At 45.6% G+C, this 25,317-nt stretch overlaps 1 non-coding gene and 1 pseudogene across 1 annotated transcript; one reads left to right on the top strand and one right to left on the bottom strand.

The window, feature by feature from the left end:
* Window positions 1-4,374: 4,374 nt before the first annotated feature.
* On the top strand, window positions 4,375-5,812 carry LOC140857373 (uncharacterized; annotated as a pseudogene).
* An 18,006-nt stretch (window positions 5,813-23,818) lies between these two features.
* LOC140857648 (small nucleolar RNA R71) lies at window positions 23,819-23,924 on the bottom strand. Its single transcript, XR_012141139.1, has one exon. It is a non-coding gene; the product is annotated as a small nucleolar RNA R71 (small nucleolar RNA).
* Between the last annotated feature and the right edge of the window lie 1,393 nt (window positions 23,925-25,317).

Below are 25,317 nucleotides of genomic sequence, written 5' to 3'. Positions count from 1 at the left end.
TGCGGCGGTTGCCATGACCCTCGATTCACAATCTTAGGTCAGGGGCGTGACAGGTTCATGGCATAATGTAGGGCATCATTATCTGATCTAGTACTACATACAATACTGTTCTCTATTTTTCAGTTCTTATGGATATTTATATGAGATTTGGACTTGCAGAAAGATGCAATTTTTAAGCTGCTAACTAGCACGTGAAATTTGATTTTATTTTTGAAGTAAATAAAATTTGACTATTATATATGTTTAGAAAATTAAATCATATGTATTCTTTCAAGTTTGCATTTTCTGGGTGGAGTTCTTTACCGTACTAATACAATTTAAATTTTTTTTATCAATTTAATACAGATATCAACTTATTTATACAAATAATGCAAAACCTGTAAAATACTATTTCAAATGACGTTTTTCTTGAGAAAATATCATTTGAAATGGTGTTTTTTCGATCCCACTCAGCATCCACCTAGAATCCTGTCACCAAAAAAAAAAAAAAATGAAAAACACCATTGAAAATGGCATTTCTAGGAACGTTATTTTGAATGGCGTTTTTGAAAATGCTATTCAAAATAGTGTTTCTATGAAAAATGGCATTTTGAATGGCGTTTCTATAAAATGCCATTCCACATGACCTTTTTTTTTCATGTGATATGTTTTATTTAATTTTTTTAAATCAATTTTTTTGATGCGGTATATTTTCTCATTATTATTTATACTTTTTTGTACGTGATATTATGTTTTAAACTAATTTAAATAGTTCTTTTAATGTGATTTTTTTTAAATTTTTTTTGAGACACATTTGAAGTTCATGACAAACCATATAACATTCTAACACTTGAAATTAAACAAGCAAAATATCTAAAATTTTGATAGAAATAATAATTAATAATATAAAATATAATAAAAATATATAATTTATAAAAAAATTTTACGATACTACAAATCAAAAAAATACTAAATCCCACAAGGACGTCGTGGTGCCCGTGGCCACTAAGAAGGTCCTTAACGATCGCTCCTGCTCCTGTATCACCTGTGATGGCCCCTCTCCTATATCAATGGACGTCTCCTAAGCATGTATATTAGGATAATAGATCTTGTTGGAGTATGTATGAGCTGAGTGACCCCCTCAACCCCCTCATCTGGATTCAATAATGGATCTGTAACAAAAAGATCAAATCACTCAGATAAAAAGTCATGATACCAACTCGGATCTGGTGCTGTCATCTGGGACATGTAGGAAGATGAAGTCCTTGGCATCTGTGAATTAAAAAATGGTAGCATATATCCAAATGATATTTTTAAGATAAATTTTTTCCTCACCTTAACCATCGATCCATGATATATTTTATTTATATTTTTTAAACCAATTTTTTTGGATGTATGATATATTTTTTTATTATTATTTATACTTTTTGGGTGCATGATATTATTTTTTAAACTAATTTAGATAGATCTTTTAACGTGACATTTTCTTCCTCAACTTTTTTCGAGACACATATGAAAATCATGACAAACCATATAGCATCCTAACACTTGAATTAAATAAGCAAAATATCTAAAACTCTGATAGAAACAATAATGAATAATATAAGATAGAACAAAAGTATATAGTTTATAAAAAAAAATTTATAGTACTATAAATCCAAAAAATACTATCCCACAAGGACGTCATGGTGCCCGTGACTGCTTGGACCTTCTCACGAAAGTTCTCAATGATTTCTCCTGCTCCTGTCTCACCTGTGATGCCCCCTCTTCTATAACAGTGGACGTCTCTTGAACATGCATATCAGAAATAACAGGTGCTACTGGAGCATCTACGAGCTGAGTGACCCCCTCATATAGATCCAATGATGGGCTTGTAACAAAAAAATCAAACCACTCAGATAAAGAATCATGATGCCAACTCAGACTTGGTGCTGTCATTTGGGGCATGTAGGAAGATGAAGGCCCTGACATCTATGGATCAAAAAATGATGGTATATGTGCAGCATGTGGCGATGACATCTGCAGAATACATGACGCTGGCATATCTGAAGCATGTGGTGATGGTGTATATCTCATATCTGGTGCATAGGATGCTCCAATCACCGTTAATATTTCTAAACATGATCTCTCCATCTCCCACAGTATCCAGATCCGTTCGTCCTCATCAATCATAGATAGAGCACGATGAGTATCCAATATAAGACCCGACAAACGATCAGTCTATATAACAAAAAAAAATTAGCAATACATTGTAGATCATAAAACAAAGATATAATATAGCTATTTTGCATTGACGATAAAAAGTAAAATGAAGACTTATGAATTGAAATTAAATATAAGATTGACATAAGACATAATTTTTAAGGCCTTACCAATATGCGCATAGTAGAACTCTCATTCTCATATCCTGAAACTACATACCGAAGCTGTCCGATGATCGATATTGTAATATTAAGAAACCAAGTCATGTAGTCCTCGATATATAGAAGACCTCTTAATATATGATCACCATGAACTATATGATCTCGTCGTGCATTCCAAAAGGTGATATATTGTGCATGTCTGTACGCCAATCAGTATGAGCTCTCCCTCGTCGATCAATATGATGAAGTCGCTGGCTGGTATCAAACTGCTCTTGGATGTCTTGAATTCGGCCAAACTACTATAGCATACGATCTTGAAGGTGCCACTCCACCACATCAAAATAAATAAGTGACACCCTAGTGGTCTATATATCATGTCCATTCATGCAACTCTATGATAATATGAACAATATCTGATCTGTGTATGACTCTCATAAAAATTGATAGAGTTAAAAAAATAAAGTCGAATAAAATAAATAAGTGACACCCTAGTAGTCTATATATCATGTCCATCCATGCAACTCTATGGTAATATGGACAATATCTGATCTGTGTATGACTCCCACAAAAATTGATAGAGTTAAAAAATAAAGTCGGATTAGTAAGCTCATTTTTCAATAGATTATGAATACTATAAAATTATATTATTGCTTCAAGAATTGATTTTGATGATCACAAATCATTTGAGATGATTACTAATAAATTTTTTATATTTGAAAATTATTTTTATGATGTTTCAAGTAGTCCAAAAAATTGATTTGAAAAGCTTCATCAAATATGCCAAAAGTTGAAGTTTCAGCAAGTTGGTGAAGTTTTGAAGGCTTTTAAGAGTGCCTAAACTGATTTGAATTCATTTGAGAGCGTTTGGATGAGTTCTGGTATGTTTTGAATCTTAAATGCATGAAAAATGGGTTAGAACATGATGAGATGACCCACTTGGGTCATCCCCTTCTGTTGACAACCGACACGCAGCGTTTTAGGTCATGGCACGTTGTGAGATGACCCACTTGGGATGCCTCACATAATTGAGACCCCCATGGGATGCCCCCTTGAGATTCTGAGACCAAAATAGAAAGCAGGATTTTCTGTCTGGCTATTTGGGATGCCCCAATGCTAGTGAGATTCCCCATGGGACACCCCATTCTGAGTGAGCTGCGTAACGGTTAGTTTTCAGTCTATTTTTGATGTATTTAATATACATTAAACATACTCCAACGGCTCTAAACTAATTCTAAGATATTCTCAAAGATAAATGGCTACTATAAATGCTCTATTCAAGTAGAAAATCATAAGATTTTTGCAAGCTCAAAGATTAAATCTGAGAAAAGTCATTTTCAGCCCAAAGAGAGAGATTGAAGCATTTAAGTACCTCACCAACCACTCTCCAGCAGCAATCAAGTGTGAAATTCATTGAAAGTGTACAGCAAAGGCTTCCACCTCTTAAGTATTGTATTTTTATTACTTTTATTGTATGTATTTAAGGAGTTTATGTGCTGAAATTTGTATACTCTATTTTTCTCAAATAATTTTTAGGTGTTTGAGTTTTGGGGGGTTCCAAAACTCATTTGGGTTGATCCGAACCCTAAATCAGAGTGTTGAGGGTTGGTTTGTATCCAAAAAATAAGTGTTCTTGCTTGAAAGATAAGGGTCGGAGGTGTCCGACGTGGTGTAATCCATTGTTATCTATTTAGTTGATTGAATTCTCAAGTAGGGACTTGGAAAGTGGATGTAGGTGCAAGGTTGGCACCGAACTACTATAAATCCTTTGTGTTTATTATGTTTGCCTCTCTTATCTTATTCTTTATGCTCATTACTTGCTTACTTCTTATTTATGTTTGATTTTGTTTCTATTGCAAGTTGATATACTTTACTCTTCACCTTGGCACATTGTTTAAGTAGTTCAATCTTTAAAATTTTAAAAAGATCCAATTCACCCCCCACCCCCTCTTGGGTTCCATATCTGGGCAACAAGTGGTATCAAAGCCCGATGCTCTAGTTCTTGCTTGATTTAACCATCAAGAGCTAAAGATCCATGGCAGCCCAATTTGGCACATCCCTATCCGAGAGGCAATCCACAAACTGACCTTCACTTTTCAATTGGTTAAACTACACCTATTGGAAAGCTCGGATGAGAATTTTCATTCAAGCACTTGACTATGACATATGGGGTGTCATTGTAAATAGAGCACACACACCCACCAAATTGATTGATGGCATATCTATCCCTAAGTCGGAAGATGAATGGGATGATTTTGATAAGAAAATGGCTCAGCTCAATGTTAAAACCATGAATATTTTATATTGTGCTTTGGATGCTAATGAATTTAATCGCATTTACATATCATGTCTGCTAAAAAAATTTGGGATAGGTTAGAAGTCACACACGAAGGCACAAACCAAGTAAAAGAATCTAAACTCAATATGCTTGTACACAACTATAAACTATTTAAAATGAAACCTAAAGAATCAATAACTCAAATGTTCACTCGATTCACTGACATCATAAATGGATTAAAAAGTCTTGGCAAATATTACTCTAACAGTGATCTTATGAGAAAAGTACTCAAATCATTACCAAGATCATGGGAAGCGAAAGTCACTGCAATCCAAAAGGCCAAGGACTTGAATGTTCTACCTTTGGAAGAACTGCTTGGATCCCTCATGACCCATGAACTGACCATGAAGCAGCACACTAAGGAGGAAACCAGAAGAAAGAGGACCATAGCCCTCAAGTCAACAGCTCAAGAAGAAGATGACTCAGAAAAATCGGACAACAGTGAAGAAGATGAGGACTTGGCCATGATTACTAGAAAATTCAGATGGTTCATGAGAAGAAAAAGACATGAGACCAAGAGAAAGCCACCAGCTAAGGGGGAGCCAAGTAAAGAGAAAGAAAAGAAGCAGCCCATAATTTGCTATGAGTGCAAGAAGTCTGGCCACTTCAGATCAGAATGCCCTCAGCTCAAGAAAGGCCAAAAGAAGTTAAAGAAGAAGAAGGCCATGATGGCTACATAAAGTGACAGTGATGACTCCACCACTAATGAAAAAACTCAGGAAGAAGCCAACTTGTACCTTATGGCACACAAAAATGAGGTATCATCTGAAACTCAATCTGAATTTACTTATGATAAATTATTAGAAGCTTTTCATGAACTCTTAAATAATCTAAAAGAATTAAAAATTAAAAATAAAAATCTAGAATCAAAAAATCATGAATTAAGTAAGGAAAAAGAAGAAATTGATAAGAAAAATAAAGAATTAGATTTAAAGAATCAATCACTAATAAAAAAAAAAGATGAACTCTCTAGTCAAAATAAAACTCTTATAAAAAAAATCAAAAATTAAAAGAAGGGATATCAAAGTTAAAATCTATAGTTGACAAATTTACTTAAGTTCAAACAAACTTCAGATGATTATTGACAGTTAAAAGACTGTATATGATAAAGCAGGACTTGGCTACAACACTTTAAGAAGGCAAAAGTCCTTCAAAAATATTTTTATCAATGAATCCATAAGAAATTTGTCAAATATTACTTGTTTTAGATGTGGTATGGTAGGGCATAAAGCATATACATGTTCATCAAACAAATTTAATGGTAGAAAAGTTAAGAAAATATGAGTTTCGAAAGGATCCATTGTGACTAACCCTAAAAGACCTAAGTTAGCTTGGGTACCTAAGGTTAAAATTTAATATCATGTGTGCAGGTGTGTCTCGCATCCCAAGCAACAAAAAAGAAGTGGTATCTTGATAGTGGATGCTCAAGACACATGACAGGTAATGAATCACAATTCATCACATTGGAAGCCAAGAATGGAGGGATGGTCACCTTTAGAGATAATGGCAAAGAAAAAATCATCAGTATCGGTAATATTGATATCACTCTCTCCCCTTGCATTGAAAATATTTTACTTATAGATGGTCTTAAACATAACCTATTAAGTATTAGTCAATTATGTGATAAAAGGTTATAAAGTAGTTTTTGAATCATCTATGTGCATTGTAACTAGTTCCACTGATGCTAGCACTAGATTCATTGGACATAGACATGGCAATGTTTACATGATTGATTTGGATAATCTCTCTTTACAAAGCATGCAATGTCTTATGGCCATGAATGCTAAAATTAATGAGACTAGTTGGTTTTGGCATTGTAGGCTTGCACATATTAGTATGCATACACTTTTTAAAATCATTAAAAAAGATTTGATTTTTGGTTCTCCAAAAATTAGTTTTGATAAAGATAAAATATGTGATACATGTCAATTAGGTAAACAAACAAGAGTTTCCTTTAGATCTAAAAATATTGTTTCAACTTTTAAAACTTTAGAAATCTTGCATATAGATTTATTTGATCCTACAAGGACAACTAGTCTAGGAGGAAAAAGATATGATTTTGTAATCATTGATAATTTTTTATATTTTACTTGGATTTTATTTTTAGCCTTTAAGGATGAAGCATTTTCTGCATTCTCTAAGTTCTGCCGAAAAGTTTCAAATGAAAAGGGTTTACCAATTGTTTCTGTTGGTGCAAAAATCCGCTTGCGCCGGAGAAGCTGGAGTCAAGGAAGTCACGGTCGCCGTCGGGACCTGCAAAGGAAGTCTAAACCGGAGGTGGAGTTGCTCCGGCAAGACCCTCCGACGCTCAAGTCAGTTCTCTGCCTCAACAAGAATGGAGTACTCGAACGGAGAATTTAGCAGAGTTTTTAGATGAAAGATGAGAGCTTATCGAATAACGTATCTGGAGCCCCCTTTTATAGGTGGAGGGGGCAGTAGCCTGATAGCGACATCTGTAACCGTCTGGCAGTGGGTTGCCCAGGGTCAGGCGGAGTTTGCTGCGAAGAGTAGTGGAGTGGACCTGTGGCTATCACCGGGGTGTGCCACGTGGAGTCTGCTGTGGGGAGTGGAGCGGCGTCTGTTGTCACGACTTGCCAGCGGATGGGAGAATCGCGCGGTATCCATCGCAGGAAGTGGAGCAGGATCGTGGCCGTTATTGTGGCCTGCCAGGGAGTAGTGGAGCTGCACGAGATCCGTCGTAGGAAGTGGAGCAGTGTTGTGACCGTTACTGCAGCCTGTTAGGGAGTGATGGAGCTGCACGAAATCTGCCGCGGGAAGTGGAGCAGGATCGTGGCCGTTATTGTGGCCTGCCTGGGAGTGCAGATCTGTCGGCTGAAGTTCGACAGCGGTCGGGGCTGATGACGGAGTCTGGCTCCCGTAGGAGTCCGGGCAGAGTCCTCCTTGCGGTTGGAGTTGTCGGCAGAATCCGGCTCCCGTAGGAGTCCGGGCGGAGTCCTCTCAGAGTTGAAGTTGCAGGCGGAGCCCGGCTCCCGTAGGAGTCCGGGCGGAGTCCCCTGCAATCAAAATCAGGTGTGAAGTCCGGCTCCCGTAGGAGTCCGGACGGATCTTACCAGCAGTCGAAGTTGGCGACGGAGCCTGGCTCCCGTGGGAGTCCGGGCGGAGTCCCCCTTGAGGTTGGAGTCGTGGGCGGAGTCCGGCTCCCGTGGGAGTCCGGGCGGAGTCTGTCTGCAGCCGTTGGAGTCAAGGACGAAGCCCGGCTCCCGTAGGAGTCCGGGCGGAGTCTTCCTGCAATTAAAGTCACAGGCGAAGTCCGGCTCCCGTAGGAGTCCGGACAAGGCTTACCGGTAGTTGATGTTGAGGACGGAGCCCGACTCCCGTAGGAGTTCGGGCGGAGTCTACTTGCGGTTGAAGTTATCGGCAGAGTCCGGCTCCCGTAGGAGTCCGTACGAAGTCTGTCTGCAGCCGTTGGAGTTGAGGACGAAGCCCGGCTCCCGTAGGAGTCCGGGTGGAGTCTTCCTGCAATTAAAGTCAAAGGTGAAGTCCGGCTCCCGTAGGAGTCCGGACAAGGCTTACTGGCAGTTGATGTTTAGGATGGAGCCCGACTCCCGTAGGAGTTCGGGCGGAGTCTACTTGCGGTTGAAGTTGTCGGCGGAGTCCGGCTCCCGTAGGAGTCCGGATGAAGTCTGTCTGCAGCCGTTGGAGTCGAGGACGAAGCCCAGCTCCCGTAGGAGTCCGGGCGGAGTCTTCCTGCAATTAAAGTCAAAGGCGAAGTCCAGCTCCCGTAGGAGTCCGGACAAGGCTTACCGACAGTTGATGTTGAGGACGGAGCCCGGCTCCCGTAGGAGTTCGGGCGGAGTCTACTTGCGGTTAAAGTTGTCGGCAGAGTCCGGCTCCCGTAGGAGTCCGGACGAAGTCTGTCTGCAGCCGTTGGAGTCGAGGACGAAGTCCGACTCCCGTAGGAGTCCGGGCGGAGTCTTCCTGCAATTAAAGTCAAAGGCAAAGTCCGGCTCCCGTAGGAATCCGGACAAGACTTACCAGTAGTTGATGTTGAGGATGGAGCCCGGCTCCCATAGGAGTTCGGGCGGAGTCTACTTACGGTTGAAGTTGTCGGCGGAGTCCAGCTCCCGTAGGAGTCCGGACGAAGTCTGTCTGCAGCCGTTGGAGTCGAGGACGAAGCCCGGCTCCCGTAGGAGTCCGGGCGGAGTCTTCCTGCAATTAAAGTCAAAGGCGAAGTCCGACTCCCGTAGGAGTCCGGACAAGGCTTACCGGCAGTTGATGTTGAGGACGGAGCCAGCTCCCGTAGGAGTTCGGGCGGAGTCTACTTGCGGTTGAAGTTGTCGGCGGAGTCCGGCTCCCGTAGGAGTCCGGACGAAGTCTGTCTGCAGCCATTGGAGTCAAGAACGAAGCCCGGCTCCCGTAGGAGTCTGGGCAGAGTCTTCCTGCAATTAAAGTCAAAGGCGAAGTCCGGCTCCCGTAGGAGTCCGGATAAGGCTTACCGACAGTTGATGTTGAGAACAGAGCCCAGCTCCCGTAGGAGTTCGAGCGAAGTCTACTTGCGGTTGAAGTTGTCGGTGGAGTCCGGCTCCCGTAGGAGTCCGGACGAAGTCTGTCTGCAGCCGTTGGAGTCGAGGATGAAGCCCGGCTCCCGTAGGAGTCCGGGCGGAGTCTTCCTGCAATTAAAGTCAAAGGCGAAGTCCGGCTCCCGTAGGAGTCCGGACAAGGCTTACCGGCAGTTGATGTTGAGGACGGAGCCCGCTCCCGTAGGAGTTCGGGCGGAGTCTACTTGCGGTTGAAGTTGTGGGCGGAGCCCGGCTCCCATGGGGTCCGGGCGGAGTCCTCCTGAAGTTGATGTTACGATCGGAGCCCGGTTCCCGTAGGAGTCCGGGCGAAGTCCTCCTGGAGCTGATTCTGCTGAGGACTTCGGCTGTGGGTATTTTATACCCAACACCAGTCCCCCTACTTTCGAGTTTGAATTTCGAACGAAGGAAGTACAGAGAGATGGAGACAGCCAAAATCGTCCCCTCGAATCCTGTGCACTGCCGCCCCCAGATATTTTGGCATTAAATGTGCGCTGCTGGAGTCTTTTCGGATCGGGGCGATACGAAGAGACCCTTCGAAATTCTCGTCAGTACATTGTCCAGGTACGGCACCATAATGGCCCTGCTGATCCGTCAGCCGCTTTTAGCCGCCCGCTGGAGGGAGTGGGACACGTGCCGGGTGTGGACTGGCTTGGGGGGATTCATGATCATTATGGCACCGGATCTCAGGGTCTATTTAAACCCGTCCTCCCACCTTTAGGTGTCCTATTCCGTTCCAGAGTTTCTATCAGTGTCTGCCTTCTCTTCGAGAGCCCTGTTTCAGTCGGCATCTTCTCAAGCTGTAGGTGTCTTCCAAATCATCCCTGTCTTCGTCCCTCTGGTCCCTCAGAGCGATATAGGTTAGTTCCAGCACTTCAACCTTCTTCCCACCGCCTAGGGACTTCTTCTCTGTCATTATTTTTTGCATCCCTCCGAGTTAGTTTCCTGTGGCCTCTCGTTCTCCATCCTGTCCGTCTTCTTAGGGACCTTTAGAGCCCTCCTTCGAAACTACCCGAAATGTCGTCCAACTCTTTCGCTCCCTGCAGTTCTGGGAGCTCTTCCACCTCAAACCCCCAGGTCCCCTGCTCTGCAGACGAACCTGCGTCTGGGGCTGGGCTCTGCCCGATTTTTGCACCAGGCGTCATTCCATGTTCCCTGACCTCAGAGGAACTCCTTCTGATAAAGGTTCAGTATGGAGTTCCTCCAGAGTACGACCTGGAGCTGCCTGGCCCTTCTGACTGGGCCAGCACTCCCCCATCTGGTCATTTTTGTCTGTACCAGGAAGCGTTCCGTGCCGGACTCCGGCTTCCGCTTCCTCCCTTTGTTGTTGCCCTCTTCCGCTTCTTAGACATCTCCTTGGCTTTCGTGGCCCCGAATTCTTTTAGGTTTTTGATAGGATTTCTCTCTCTTTGCCACGTAGTCGAGGTCCAACCGTCCCTCTCCCTGTTTAGGCACTTCTATACTTTCAAGCGCCATCCTTCGGTGAAGGACTGGTGATACTTCTCCCCCCAGTTCGGCAAGAAGGGGTTGCTGAAAGGCGCCCCTTCTTCAATCCACAATTGGAAGGAGAAATATCTCTTCGTCCACTACCCGACCTTGAGATTGGACCTGCCCCCTTGGGGCTCTCTGAGGGATTCTGTCCGCCGGGCCCCCAGCCTGGGGGAGGATGACCTCCAGGCTGCCGGAAGCTTCTAGCTTACTCCGCTCCTTCCCTTCCCAATCTTCTGAGGGAGCAATTTCTTTTCAACATCGGCCTGAGTCCCCAGGATCCAGCGAGTATTCATCTTTTACCTTATCTTCTCTTTTCATGCCTTTCTTCTTTTCCTTTCTCTTTTTACCTCTTCTTCCTTCTCTCTCTTTTTCCCCTCTGTTTCTTTCTTTCTTTTTTTTTTCTTCTTTTTATTTTATTTTATTTTTTTTAACTCTTGATTGATTGGTTTGCTTCTTTTTATTCTTTCCTTTTCTCTCTCTCTTTTTTTCTTTTTTTTTTTTTTTTTTTTAGGAATGGATGCCGAAGCAGCGCGGATGCTTGCCAGGGGCCTTAGGGCCCACAAGAGAAAGGGTGCCGCGACCTCCGGATCGGCGAAGAGGGTCAGGGCGGAGGAGTCGAGCTTAGCTGCACCCTTCCAGGTGGCTCCGGCCATCGACATTTCCTCGGATGTCGAGCCAACGGCCCCCCGGGCCTCCTCGAGGAGTCCGCCGACTGGGGCCCCCATTTCGGGGGTCCGCTCCACGGAGGCGCCCATAGTCGAGAGGAAAAGAAGGAAATCGGTGGTCCACAGGGCGAGTAGCCACCGAACTACCACGGACGAGTCCCTCTGCTCTGAAGAGGGGTCGGAGAATCCCTTCAACGATAGGGACTTGATCAGGCGGCTGATCGACGGCTGCATTCTGCCTGACGTAGTTGAGAGGATCGACCGCGCCGATCCTGAGCAGCGGGCCTGGGACTCTTTGGGGTCCTTCCTTGAGGTAAGCGAATCTTCATTTTCATGGCTATTCGGCCTTTGTTCTAATTCCCTAGCCGCCCTTGCAGATTGGGCACCAGCTCCTCGCCTATATCGAGGCGGTGAGCCGTGCGAGGAGGGACATCCTCCAGGTGGAGGAACGCTGTCAGGCCGAGGTTGCTCGCCTCCAAGGAAAGACGGCCGAAGTAGTCACCCTCCAGGAGGCCCTGGAAAGAGAGAAACGAGCCAGGGAGGAGGAGAGGCAGACCTTGGAGGAATCGACGAGAAAGGCGGAGGCCGAGGTCGCCAACTTGGCCGAGCAAATTTCGATCCTGGTCTCAGAGGCCAGAGCCCTTGCGGTAGAGGAATTCAAGGCCTCCACGGAGATGAGGGACCTGAAGGTCCAATTTGGCCAGGAAGCGTTCATAAAGGGGTTCGAGCTCTGCCAAGAGAAGGTGGCCAGAAAATTTTTAGAGCTCGACCTCAGCTTCCTAGGCGAGGAGTCTGAAGACGAGACCGGTCCCTCGCCAGCCGCCGCTGCTGTCGCAGCCTCCTTGCCGGGGACGCCGAGTTCTCCAACCCCCGCCCCCGAGGTCTGAGACCTCCGATCTTGTACCTTTATTTCGTCGTAATTTTTCTTTTCTGTTTGTCTTCAAAAATCATCCAATCAATAAAGTTGAATTTCTTGTTGCGGACGGCTTCTCCTCCCCCCCTCCTCTCTGTTCTTCTTCCTGTAATGAGTCGTGCTTTGACGCTTTTACCTTCCGATGCAGTGTCCTGCAGAAGCACTCCCCTGCCCCTGGGGGTCCCACTGAAATCGACGATCCAGCGGTTGAAGAAGGAAGTCCTTCACCTGATAAAGAAGTTAAAGAAGATGGAAGGCGAGCTCCACAGATTGAGAGAGGGTCATTCTGAAGCCACCGCTGAGGCCACCCACTTTCAGAATCTCCACGTGAAGGGGATCATGGAGTATAGCCGAGGAAGGCGGACTTCACGAAGGAACTCGAGGAATGCAAGAAGAGCGCCAGTGATCGAATTTGGATCCAGGCCGCCAGGATCAGCACCCTCAAGGTGGAACTGTCAGCTGCGAAGGGGAAGATCGGCCAGCTGGAAGGAAATTCATCCCGGCTCTTGGCCCGAGTCGACGGTGATCAAGAGTGGTCGAAGAAGGTCTCCAACCTTCAGCAGCAGCTTCAGGACGCCGAGGTGAGCCATGACGTGCATCGGGCTAGCTGATGCAGGCAGGTGGAAGAATATAAAGGGAGGTTCAGGGCGGCGGCCGACGAAGTCGTCCGTCTCCAGAGGAAGTTGGCTAGCAGGGCACAGCTTACTTCCGTCCGAGATTCTGATGAGCTCCAAGCCCTAAGAGGCACCGTTGAGGGGATTTCTGTCTCCCTCGGGGAAAAGACAGCTGAGCTGCAACCACTGAAGATCCAACTGGTATACGAGCAGCGGGCCGTCGCGGATGCGGAGGCAGAATCCGAGGTCTTGAGGAAGAGGCATCGAGAGGCGGAGGCCGAGAGCCAGCGACTTCATCGGGTGCTTCAGGACGCACTGTAGAAGAGGGAAGAGCTAGAAGAAGAAATTGAGAATCTAAGGCAGTCCTGATTAAGGGATGGAGTAGATAATTCTAGGTCGGAGGGAGCAGGGCTTCCTTAGAGCTCTTTTCGTCTTTTTGTCTTTTCATGTATTTACTTCCCTTTTTGTCATTTTGCCTTTCTTTCCTTGGCCTTCCGGGCTTTGTAGCGTGTATATCGGAAATAGAATGAAAAGGGTGTTTTGTGTTACCTCATCTGCGCGTTGCACTAAATTGCCGTCCGTCGAACTTTTCTTGTCGTTTGACTTGTCTGACGTAGACTCGTTGGGGGGCACCCGGTCGTCGATGCGTTAGCTCGCCTTTCTCGTCGTACATGGCTGCAAGCCCGAGCTTGGCCGTCCGGGCTCTGCATTACCTCGGGGATGTCGTTGTCTTCCTAACTGGTGTCGAAAGTCTTTTTAGAGGCCGGGGGTGTTCGGTAGGAACTCTCCATCTCAGTTGGGACGAAGTCCTTTAGATCTTTTGGTGTGGTTCATCCTTCATCTGTTTCCGTCGTAGTTCGTCATCCTTCCTTTTTAATTTTCTCTTCTCCTTAGAGTGAGGGCCCTCCCCCCACTTTTCACGGGGTTGCATAGAAGCGAGGAGGTGCCGCTGAGGGGCTTTTTCCTTTCATCCGATCTTGTTGGGCGGTCGGGTTTCGCCACCATCAGCCCTTGCTGCAGAAGTCGCAGGTGGAGCCCGGCTCCCGTAGGAGTCCGGGTGGGGTCTTCCTTGGCGTCGTGTACGGAGCCCAGCTCCCATAGGAGTCCGGGTGGAGTCTTTCTTGGCATCGTGGATGGGGTCTGGCTCCCGTGGGAGTCCGGGTGGAGTCTTCCTTGGCATCGTGGATGGAGCCCGACTCCCGTAGGAGTCCGGGTGGAGTCTTTCTTGGCGTCGTGGATGGAGCCCGGCTCCCGTAGGAGTCCGGGTGGAGTCTTTCTTGACGTCGTGGATAGAGCCCGACTCCGTAGGAGTCTGGGTGGAGTCTTCCTTGGCGTCGTGGACGGGGCCCGACTCCCATAGGAGTCTGGGCCTTCCACTTTGCTCAAGCCAGGGCGAGGTTCTCCTCCCATTTTTGGCTTGGCTGTGGGGGCGCGTCAGGGCGCTGTAAGGCCTCTCCCCCCATCCGATCTGAAAGAATCGGGCCTTTGACTTTGCTCATGTCAGGATGAGGTTCTCCTCCTGTTCCTGACATGGTGGTGGGGGCACATTAGGGCACTGTAAGGCCTCTCCCCCCATCCGATCTAAAAGAACCAGGCCTTTGACTTTGCTCATGTCAGGATGAGGTTCTCCTCCTGTTCCTGACATGGCTGTGGGGGCACATTAGGGCGCTGTAAGGCCTCTCCCCCCATCCGATCTAAAAGAATCGGGCCTTCGACTTTGCTCATGTCAGGACGAGGTTCTCCTCCTGTTCCTGACATGGCTGTGGGGGCACATTAGGGTGCTGTAAGGCCTCTCCCCCCATCCAGTCTAAAAGAACCGAGCCTTCGACTTTACTCATGTCAGGATGAGGTTATCCTCCTGTTCCTGACATGGCTGTGGGGGCACATTAGGGCACTGTAAGGCCTCTCCCCCCATCCGGTCTAAAAGAACCGGGCCTTCGACTTTGCTCATGTCAGGACGAGGTTCTCCTCCTATTCCTGACATGGCTGTGGGGGCACATTAGGGCGCTGTAAGGCCTCTCCCCCCATCCGACTTCGAGATAGTCGGACTTTCATTTTAGGTACGTTAGGACGGGATTCTCCCCCATTCCTAACATGACTTTGTTTCAAGCGTTTGGAGGGGTCATATCCAGTCGTAATAAATCCACGCCAGATGGGAAGAGTACGTCAAGTAGAAAGAAATTTAGATTCAAGGTGAAATCATAAGTGATACATTTACAGATTCTCCGAGCTCCACGGTCGTGGGTGGTCCGCTCCTCCTTGAGGCCATCCAGTGATGGAGTCGATGGTGGAGGCCGGTCCCCGGGTTGCTCCTCCCTTCTTGGCGGTTCAGGCTGCGGAAGGGCCCTTGGCCGATCTCTTCTACCCTTAGGCCTGCGTCGGATGAACCTGTCGAGTCGACCTCGCCGAATGAGCTCCTCGATCTCATCCCGGAGCTGGATGCATTCCTCTGTGTCGTGGCCGTGGTCGCGGTGGTAGAGGCAGAACTTGTTGGGGTTGCACTTCCCGGGGTGTGTGCGCATCCTCTCTGGCCTAGGGAGCTGCTCCCTGACCTCCATCAATACCTGGGCCTTCGAGGCGTTGAGGGGGGCGTAGTTGCGGAATCTCCCTGGTGGGGAACCCCGCTGAACCCCACGATCCGGGCTTCTCTGCCTGCGCGCCCGGGGTGGAGTATGGGCGCGCTTATGCCCAGGAGGGGATCGAGAACGCAGTCGGGCTTCCTTTGGCCTTTTTTCAATTGTGGGCTTACTCGAGTCTCCCTCTTGTCGCTCCCTCGCCGTCTCTTCATCCTTCATTTTGAAGACTTCTTCCGCTCGGGCGTATCCTTCGGCCCGGGCCAGCAAATCAGCAAAATCCCTGGGATACTTCTTCTCCAGGGAGAACAAAAGATCATTCTTCTGAAGGCCACCCTTCAGGGCAGCCATTACGACTGATTGGTCCAAGTTCCGGACCTCCAGCGCTGCGATGTTGAAGCGGTTGACGTAGGCCCGAATGGACTCCCCTTCCCTTTGCTTGATGTTGATGAGAGACTCCGAACCCTTTTGGGGGCGCCGGCTGTTGACAAAATGGGCCACAAACTGGTGGCTCATTTGATCAAAGGAAAAGATGGTACCCGATTTCAAAGCCGAGTACCAGTTCCTCGCCGCTTCCTTCAAGGTGGACGGGAAGGCCCGGCATAAAATGGCATCAGGAGCACCGTGAAGCAGCATCATCGTCTGGAAGGCCTCCAGATGATCAACCGGGTCCGAAGTCCCGTCGTAGCTTTCGAACTGGGGAAGCTTGAAGTTTGGCGGGATCAATTCCTGCATGATCATTTGGGAGAAGGGAGGGTCAGTACAAATATCCTCACCATAAGCGGGGGGTGCATGGCGGAGTTCTTCGATCTGCCGGTTCATCTCCTGGAGCCTTCGGTCCAGGAAATCCTTCAACTTCGAGTCTCGAGGGTCCTCTGGCAGAACGGGGGCAGGGATCTTCCAGGGGTGGAGTCGTGGTCCGATTGAGGGCTCTTTACCCTCGGGTTCATTTTCTCAGGAAGGATGGGGCGGCTGGCCCAGGTGGCCCGCCCTGCCATCGGATCCTGGTGTTCCGGGGATGCCCTTTCCGGGCGTACCGATGCCTGCGGCTGCTGCTGCTGCATAGCTTGCACAGCTTCGGTGAGGCCTCTGACCTGCTGCACCAGCAGGTCAAACTGCTCCGCACCGACCGCCGCCACCGGAGGAGGAGGAGGAGGTTGAGAAACAGGAGGGGAGGCCGGAGCCTGAGATCTGGCCAGGAGGCCGTGGACCGTCGCGTGGATGCCTTGCGAGGAGGCATCAAGTATGGATCCCGTGGGGGAACAAGGAGTGGGTGTCGGAGGAGACGATCGGGGGTGGCTCCGTTGAATGCTCCTTCAAGAACAAGGGTACTGCGAAGACACATGGGGCCCTTCCTCTAGCGCCAATCCTGTTGGTGCAAAAATCCTCTTGCGCCAGAGAAGCTGGAGTCGAGGAAGTCGCGGTCGCCGTCGGGACCTGCAAAGGAAGTCTAAACCAGAGGTGGGGTTGCTCCGGCAAGACCCTCCGATGCTCAAGTCAGTTCTCTGCCTCAACAAGAATGGAGTGCTCGAACGGAGAATTTAGCAGAATTTTTAGATGAAAGATGAGAGCTTATCGAATAATGTATCTGGAGCACCCTTTTATAGGCGGAGGGGGCAGTAGCCTGATAGCGACATCTGTAACCGTCTGGCAGTGGGTTGCCCAGGGTCAGGCAGAGTTTGCTGCGAAGAGTAGTGGAGTGGACCCGTGGCTATCACCGGGGTGTGCCACGTGGAGTCTGCCGCAGGACGTGGAGCGGAGTCTGTTGTCGCGACTTGCCAGCGGATGGGAGAATCGCGCGGTATCCGTCACAGGAAGTGGAGCAGGATCATGGCCGTTATTGTGGCCTGCCAGGGAGTAGTGGAGCTGCGCGAGATCCGTCGTAGGAAGTAGAGCAGTGCTGTGACCGTTACTGTGGCCTGTCAGGGAGTGATGGAGCTGCGCAGAATCTGCCGCGGGAAGTGGAGCAGGATCGTGGCCGTTATTGTGGCCTGCCTGGGAGTGCAGATCCGTCGGTTGAAGTTCGGCAGCGGTCGGGGCTGATGATGGAGTCTAGCTCCCGTAGGAGTCCGGGCGGAGTCCTCCTTGCGGTTGGAGTTGTCGGCGGAATCCGGCTCCCGTAGGAGTCTGGGCGGAGTCCCCTGCAATCAAAATCAGGTGCGAAGTCTGGCTCCCGTAGGAGTCCGGACGGATCTTATCGGCAGTCAAAGTTGGCGACGGAGCCCGGCTCCCGTGGGAGTCCTGGCGGAGTCCCCCTTGAGGTTGGAGTCGTGGGCGGAGTCCGGCTCTCGTGGGAGTCCGGGCGGAGTCTGTCTGCAGCCGTTGGAGTCAAGGACGAAGCCCGGCTCCCGTAGGAGTCCGGGCGGAGTCTTCCTGTAATTAAAGTCACAGGCGAAGTCCGGCTCCCGTAGGAGTCCGGACAAGGCTTATCGGCAGTTGATGTTGAGGATGGAGCCCAGCTCCCGTAGGAGTTCGGGCGGAGTCTACTTACGATGAAGTTGTCGGCGGAGTTCGGCTCCCGTAGGAGTCCGGACGAAGTCTGTCTGTAGCCGTTGGAGTCGAGGACGAAGCCCGGCTCCCGTAGGAGTCCGGGCGGAGTCTTCCTGCAATTAAAGTCAAAGGCGAAGTCCGGCTCCCGTAGGAGTCCGGACAAGGCTTACCGACAGTTGATGTTGAGGATGGAGCCCGGCTCCCGTAGGAGTTCGGGCGGAGTCTACTTGCGGTTGAAGTTATCGGCGGAGTCCGGCTCCCGTAGGAGTCCGGACGAAGTCTGTCTGCAGCCGTTGGAGTCGAGGATGAAGCCCAGCTCCCGTAAGAGTCCGGGCGGAGTCTTCCTGCAATTAAAGTCAAAGGCGAAGTCCGGCTCCCGTAGGAGTCCGGACAAGGCTTACCGGCAGTTGATGTTGAGGACGGAGCCCGGCTCCCGTAGGTGTTCGGGCGGAGTCTACTTATGGTTGAAGTTGTCGGTGGAGTCCGACTCCCGTAGGAGTCCGGACGAAGTCTGTCTGCAGCCGTTGGAGTCGAGGACGAAGCCCGGCTCCCGTAGGAGTCTGGGCGGAGTCTTCCTGCAATTAAAGTCAAAGGCGAAGTCCGACTCCCGTAGGAGTCCCGACAAGGCTTACCGGCAGTTGATGTTGAGGAGGAGCCCAGCTCTCGTAGGAGTTCGGGCGGAGTCTACTTGCGGTTGAAGTTGTCGGCGGAGTCCGGCTCCCGTAGGAGTCCGGACGAAGTCTGTCTGCAGCCGTTGGAGTCGAGGATGAAGCCCGGCTCCCATAGGAGTCCGGGTGGAGTCTTCCTGCAATTAAAGTCAAAGGCGAAGTCTGGCTCCCGTAGGAGTCCGGACAAGGCTTACCGACAGTTGATGTTGAGGACGGAGCCCGGCTCCCGTAGGAGTTCGGGCGGAGTCTACTTGCGGTTGAAGTTGTCGGTGGAGTCCGGCTCCCGTAGGAGTCCGGACGAAGTCTGTCTGCAGCCGTTGGAGTTGAGGATGAAGCCCGGCTCCCGTAGGAGTCCGGGCGGAGTCTTCCTGCAATTAAAGTCAAAGGTGAAGTCCAGCTCCCGTAGGAGTCCGGACAAGGCTTACCGGCAGTTGATGTTGAGGACGGAGCCCGGCTCCCGTAGGAGTTCGGGCGGAGTCTACTTGCGGTTGAAGTTGTCGGTGGAGTCTGGCTCCCGTAGGAGTCCGGACGAAGTCTGTCTGTAGCCGTTGGAGTCGAAAATGAAGCCCGACTCCCATAGGAGTCCGGGCGGAGTCTTCCTGCAATTAAAGTCAAAGGCGAAGTCCGGCTCCCGTAGGAGTCCGGACAAGGCTTATCGGCAGTTGATGTTGAGGATGGAGCCCGGCTCCCGTAGGAGTTCGGGCGGAGTCTACTTGCGGTTGAAGTTGTGGGTGGAGCCCGGCTCCAGTGGGAGTCCGGGCGGAGTCCTCCTGAAGTTGATGTTGCGATCAGAGCCCGGTTCCCGTAGGTGTCCGGGCGAAGTCCTCCTGGGGCTGATTCTGCTGAGGACTTCGGCTGTGGGTATTTTATACCCAACAGTTTCTATTCGAAGTGATCATGGAACTGAATTTGAAAATAAAGATTTTGAAAAATTTTGTGATGAAAAAGGTATAGATCATAATTTTTCAACACCTAGAACACTACAACAAAATGGAATAGTTGAAAAAAAATAGAATGCTAGAAGAAATGGCACGTACCATGCTTGTGAAAGTAAGCTCCCAAAGTACTTTTGGGCAGAAGTAATTAATACATCATGTTACATTCTAAACAGTGCCTTAATAAGATCAATTTTAAAGAAAACACCTTATGAACTATGGAAGAGTAGAAAGCCTAATATAGGTTATTTTTATATTTTTGGTTGTCGGTGTTTTGTTTTGAATAATGGCAAAGATAGCTTAAGTAAATTTGATATTAAATCTGATGAAGCTATCTTTCTTGGCTACTCTACTTCCAGTAAAGCTTCTAGAGTATTTAATAAAAGATCACTAGTGGAAGAGTCAATTTATGTTATTTTTGATGAAACTAATGACCTTCCATCAAGGAAGAGAGAGGGTGTTGATGATGCAGATATTATAGAAGATAGAATGAAGGAGCTCACTCTAAATGACTCGGATCAACAAAACAAGGATCAGATGGATGAAAACATCAATGATCAGAATATTTAAAAGCAATCTCAAGATACAGGTAATCTTCCAAGGGAATGAAGGTATGTCCACAATCATCTTAAAGAATTAATAATTGATGATTTGGTACAAGGTGTAAGAACTAGATCTTCACTTAAAAGATGTTTGTAATTATGTAGCTTTTGTTTCTCACTTAGAACCTAAAATAATAGATGAAGCTGAAAAAGATAATAACTGGATAATTGCCATGCAAGAAGAATTAAATCAATTTGAAAGAAATAATGTATGGATACTAGTTGCAAAACCTAAAAATCATCTAATAATAGGAACTAAATGGGTATATAGAAATAAATTAGATGAAGATGGAAATATTATAAGAAATAAAGTAAGATTAGTTGTTAAAGGATATAATCAATAAGAAGGAATTGATATTGATGAAACATTTGCTTTTGTTGCTAGACTAAAAGCTATAAGAATGCTACTTGCTTTTACTTGCTTTATGAATTTTAATTTGTTTCAAATGGATGTTAAGAGTATTTTTCTAAATGGTTATATTGCTGAAGAGGTTTATGTTGAACAACCCTCTAATTTTGAAAATCATAAATTTCTAGATCATGTATTTAAATTAAATAAAATATTATATGGATTAAAACAAGCTCTTAGAGCTTGGTATGAAAGATTAAGTAAATTTTTATTAAAAAATAATTTTTCAAGAGAAAAAATTGACACTACTCTTTTTATAAAAAAAAAAGATAAAGAAATTCTAGTCATACAAATATATATTGATGACATTATATTTGGATCTACTAATAAAAATTTATGCCAAAAATTTGCCAAACTTATGTAAGGAGAGTTCGAAATGAGCATGATGGAAGAACTCTCATTCTTCCTCGGACTCCAGATCAAACAAATAAAGGAAGGGATCTCCATCACCCAAAGTAAGTACACAAAAGAGATTTTAAAGAAATTTGGAATGGAGAGCTCAAAAATTGTAAGTACCCCTATGACCCCTTCCTATAAATTAGAAAAGGATGAGCATGATAAAAGTGTTGATACAAAATTTTATAGAGACATGATAAGATCTTTATTATATCTGACTGCAAGTAGACCTGATATAATGTTCAGTTAAGTATGTGTGCTAGATATCAATAAAACCCTAAAGAATCATACTTAAATGCTGTTAAAAAATTTTAGATACTTAAAGGAACACTGATAAACACTTAATTTAAGTCATTTAAAGCAGAAAATTATAGTTAATTTATTTTATTTATTAAGAATTTGATGCTTCTTTTTATGTTTTACAGGAAAGGTGATCGTCGATACAAAGAGTCCGATTCGTAGATCAAAAAGACTCAAGTTTGAAGAAAATTAAACTTAAAATAAAATTTAAATAAAAGAAGGATGCATACGGTATTATAGAAAATGAAGATACTATGCAAGGAATCCAAAAAGGAATAAGTGTCATTGTAAAGAAACAAAAGTTTTTTTTTTGGAATAAAAAAAATAAAGAGGAGTGTTCACGTATGGTTCATGCGATTGGACGTGCGGGCGGACGCGAGCGTGGGTGCGGGCGGATGCGAGCACGGGCGCGAGGCGAGCGCGACATGGCAAGCAGGCGGGCGCGGGGAGTTTTTACTGGCAGACGCGTTCGAACAGATGCTCATTAAAAGGAAAAAATATGATATTTGAAAATTTATATTTTTTTTATCTGTTTGTGATCTTTTCATCTCATCCATCCATCTTTTAGTCTTTAGTATTTTTTTTAGTCCCACATCGAAAAATCATGTAAAACTCCTCCCTCCTAACACCTATAAAAAGACTTTTGTACTCCCATTAGAGGAAGAGCCCAGAAATTCTTCTAGAGCCTTGCATAGAGGAATAGAAAGGGACTACTTCATGAGCAGCTAGGCTAGCAATCTCGGAGTGGAGAAGAAATTTGTAACGACACAGAGATGGTTTATTGTTCTAAACTTTCTTGTATTTCTTTATATGCAATAAAGATTATACTTTTTATGTAAATCATCATGAGTTCTTTATTTGCTCTTTTTCATATATTTTTATTTATGCTTTCCTGTTAGATTAATATTAGGAACAACTTTTACTTTTCGGAGATGCATCGTGATCTATGGATACAGGACGTGCCGAGGAAAAAAAAAGTTATTTACCTAGTACTTTTCTGAGACATGTCGTGATCTACGGGTACGAGGTGTGCGAGAAAAGATAGGTATTTTTTTTAAGATTAATCACATCTATTTAATTAAAAAAAAGAGATACAACTCTGCTAGTGTAAATTAATTCAAAACTCTCGAGCTCTTTATTTTCTAATTACATCAATTTTAAGATAATTTATTTTCTAAATCAAAACAATACTTCTTTCTTTTATTTTGCAATCTCAACTTAGCCCAAGGTCCCTGAGGATACGATCTCGACTTATCCTACCTACGTAGTGAGTAGAGTTATTTTTGATGCTATCAACGACTACGCATCAAATTTTAGCGCCATTACCGGGGACCTTGGCACGGTTGAATTAAAAAAAAAAAGCCACTGATATTTCATAACACTTAACTAAAATAGCGTAACCTCAAATATAAAAATTTCTAAATTGATTGGACACCTTGTTTCTTTGCATCTCATCTCCATAATTAATCTTAAGGGCAATAACCCATTAATCAGATAAGGTGGGGATTTGATTACCCTTCCTTGGCCCAAAAATCATAACCTTCATTTTGCATTAAACCAAGCCTTAATTTTAAAATCAACTAGACGTCAGCCCTAGGAATTTCGAGCTCAATAGGATAAGAAAGCTCTAGAGTTGAACCGAGTGCGGATTGGTTAATTGCTCGGTGTCTAAGACAAGTGGTTAAAGAAAGTGATTTTCAATTGGTTCCGTTGACTGACCTGACCAACTCAGTTGGTGTCTAAGAAAAGCAACGAGCAGGGAACCTCCCACATCTTACGCTTACTTGGCCGAGTCAGTTAGTCAGTCTTGAGTTTGGAGTGCTCAAAGGCGATCTTGAAAGTTAGGAGCTGTCTAGATCTAAGTTAACCTTAGGATAGAGAGTCTATGCTTGTTTAAGTTGATTGCAATTAACATCTAAACATTAACTAATTTCTCCCTTTTCATAGATTTAAGATTCTTAGGTTCTTCTCTTTAGAGTTTCTTCATTCTTTTCTCACTTTATTATAAAAATATATATATATTATAAAAACTAAAATTTTCTGTGTTTATTCTAAAGTATAATTGTAAGGTGTATGCTTGGCCGTAGATCGTTACGACCAGAAATCCAACCTTTTGATCCAGAAATAGAAAGAACCTTTAGAGCCAACAGACGTAAAAATATGGACCGAAATCAGGAGAATGATCCACCTAGGCAATTGACGGAGTACTTTACTCCTTCCACATATATCTACTCTCCTTATATTCAAGTGCCCCCTGTGGAGGCCACTCAATATGAAATTAAGTCCAGTATAATCCAAATATTACCTTCATTTTATGGACTTAGTAATGAGGACCCTTATAAACATCTTGAAGAATTTCTTGAGATATGCTCAACTGTCAAAATTCATAACTTCTCCGATGATGCTCTTAGATTAAAATTATTCCCTTTCTCACTTAAGGACAGAGCCAAATACTGGCTACATACTTTGGATTCCATGACTATATCAACCTGGGACCAACTGCAAGGAGAGTTTCTCAAGAAATATTTTCTCATAGGAAAAACTAATCAAATAAGGAAAGCCATAACTAGTTTTTCCCAATTAGATGGAGAAATATTTCATAAAATATGGGAGAGATTAAAGGACCTTATTAGAAAATATCCCCACCATGCTGTACCCAAGTGGCAGTTAATCCAATATTTTTATGATGGGCTATCTGAAAGACATCGACAAATGGTCGATGCATCATGCGGTGGGACATTCATGCTGAAAAGTGAGGATGAGGCATGGCAACTGTTTGAAATTTTAAGTGAAAATTCATTACATCATATGTCTGCCTCTATTAGAGATAAACCAATATTAAACCCAAAGAGAGGTGGAATATATGAAGTAGGAAATGCCACAGATATCCATCATAAGGTAGATGAACTGTCCCAAAAATTAGATCGTCTTCTAAATACTGGATAATCCCTGATTCCACCTAACCCAATCCAAGAAGTTTGTGCATTATGTGCAAGTCCGAACCATTTTGTTAGTGAATGCCCAGCCACACCTCAATTTTCTGAGTTTGTGCACGAGTAGGTTCAACAAGCTCAAGTCCAACAAGCTCGCAGATCAGGAAACAATCCATATTCGAACACTTATAACCCCGACTAGAGAAACCATTCAAATTTCTCCTGGAGACCACAACCAGTGGTTGGTCCTGCCACACCTCGACCTTAATATCAGGACCCAACATATAGGCATGGACCATACCATCAATTTCAAAATGTTCCTCAACCGTCTACTACTGGTCACAGTTCAGCTTTTGAGGAAAAAGTTTTGAAAGTACTAGAACGATTAGAAGTCAACACTCAGACCCTTAACTCCCACACACAATCCATTGCTAAGCTAGAGACCCAAATAGGTCAACTAGCGACTGCATTCAGTAGGAGGGAAGGAGAAAAATTACCTAGCCAACCCAAGAGCAACCCAAGAGGATAATTTGTGATTGAGAGCTCTAATACCCCAGAAGTTTTTCTGAACATGCCAAATCAATCATGACTCTGAGAAGTGGGAAGGTCATTGAACACACTAGTAAAACCAATGAGACCGACCCTAAACCTCTAACCGAAGCCAAATCACCCAAGAATAAGGAGGACCTGAAAATAGAGAAGGAACCAACTGCACCAGAATCATCTTACTTGCCTAAAGCCCCATTTTCGGATGCCCTGAAAGCCCCTATTCCTGCAGATAAGAAGGGAAGAAAACTTGATGAGATGTTGGAATTGTTTAAGCAAGTCCAAATTCATCTTCTCCTTCTAGACACACTCAAACAGGTCCCTGCTTATGCCAAATTTTTGAAGGATTTGTGCACCCAAAAACGTAAATCTAGATCACAAATTCCAAAAAAAGTATGCCTCACTGAACAGGCTAGTTCTGTCTTCCAGCATGCCACTCCTCCAAAGCTTAAGGACCCAGGAGCCCCCATCATTTCCTGTGTTATAGGAGATTATCACATTGAAAAAGCTCTTCTGGATTTAGGGGCAAGTGTGAATCTTTTACCTAGTTTGGTGTATGAACTTTTT

The sequence above is a fragment of the Elaeis guineensis genome, chromosome 4 (assembly GCF_000442705.2).
Source record: "Elaeis guineensis isolate ETL-2024a chromosome 4, EG11, whole genome shotgun sequence".
In the NCBI taxonomy this organism is placed as follows: domain Eukaryota; kingdom Viridiplantae; phylum Streptophyta; class Magnoliopsida; order Arecales; family Arecaceae; genus Elaeis; species Elaeis guineensis.
Note: the sequence above shows the minus strand (reverse complement) of the source record. Positions and strands in the feature narration are given on the sequence as shown.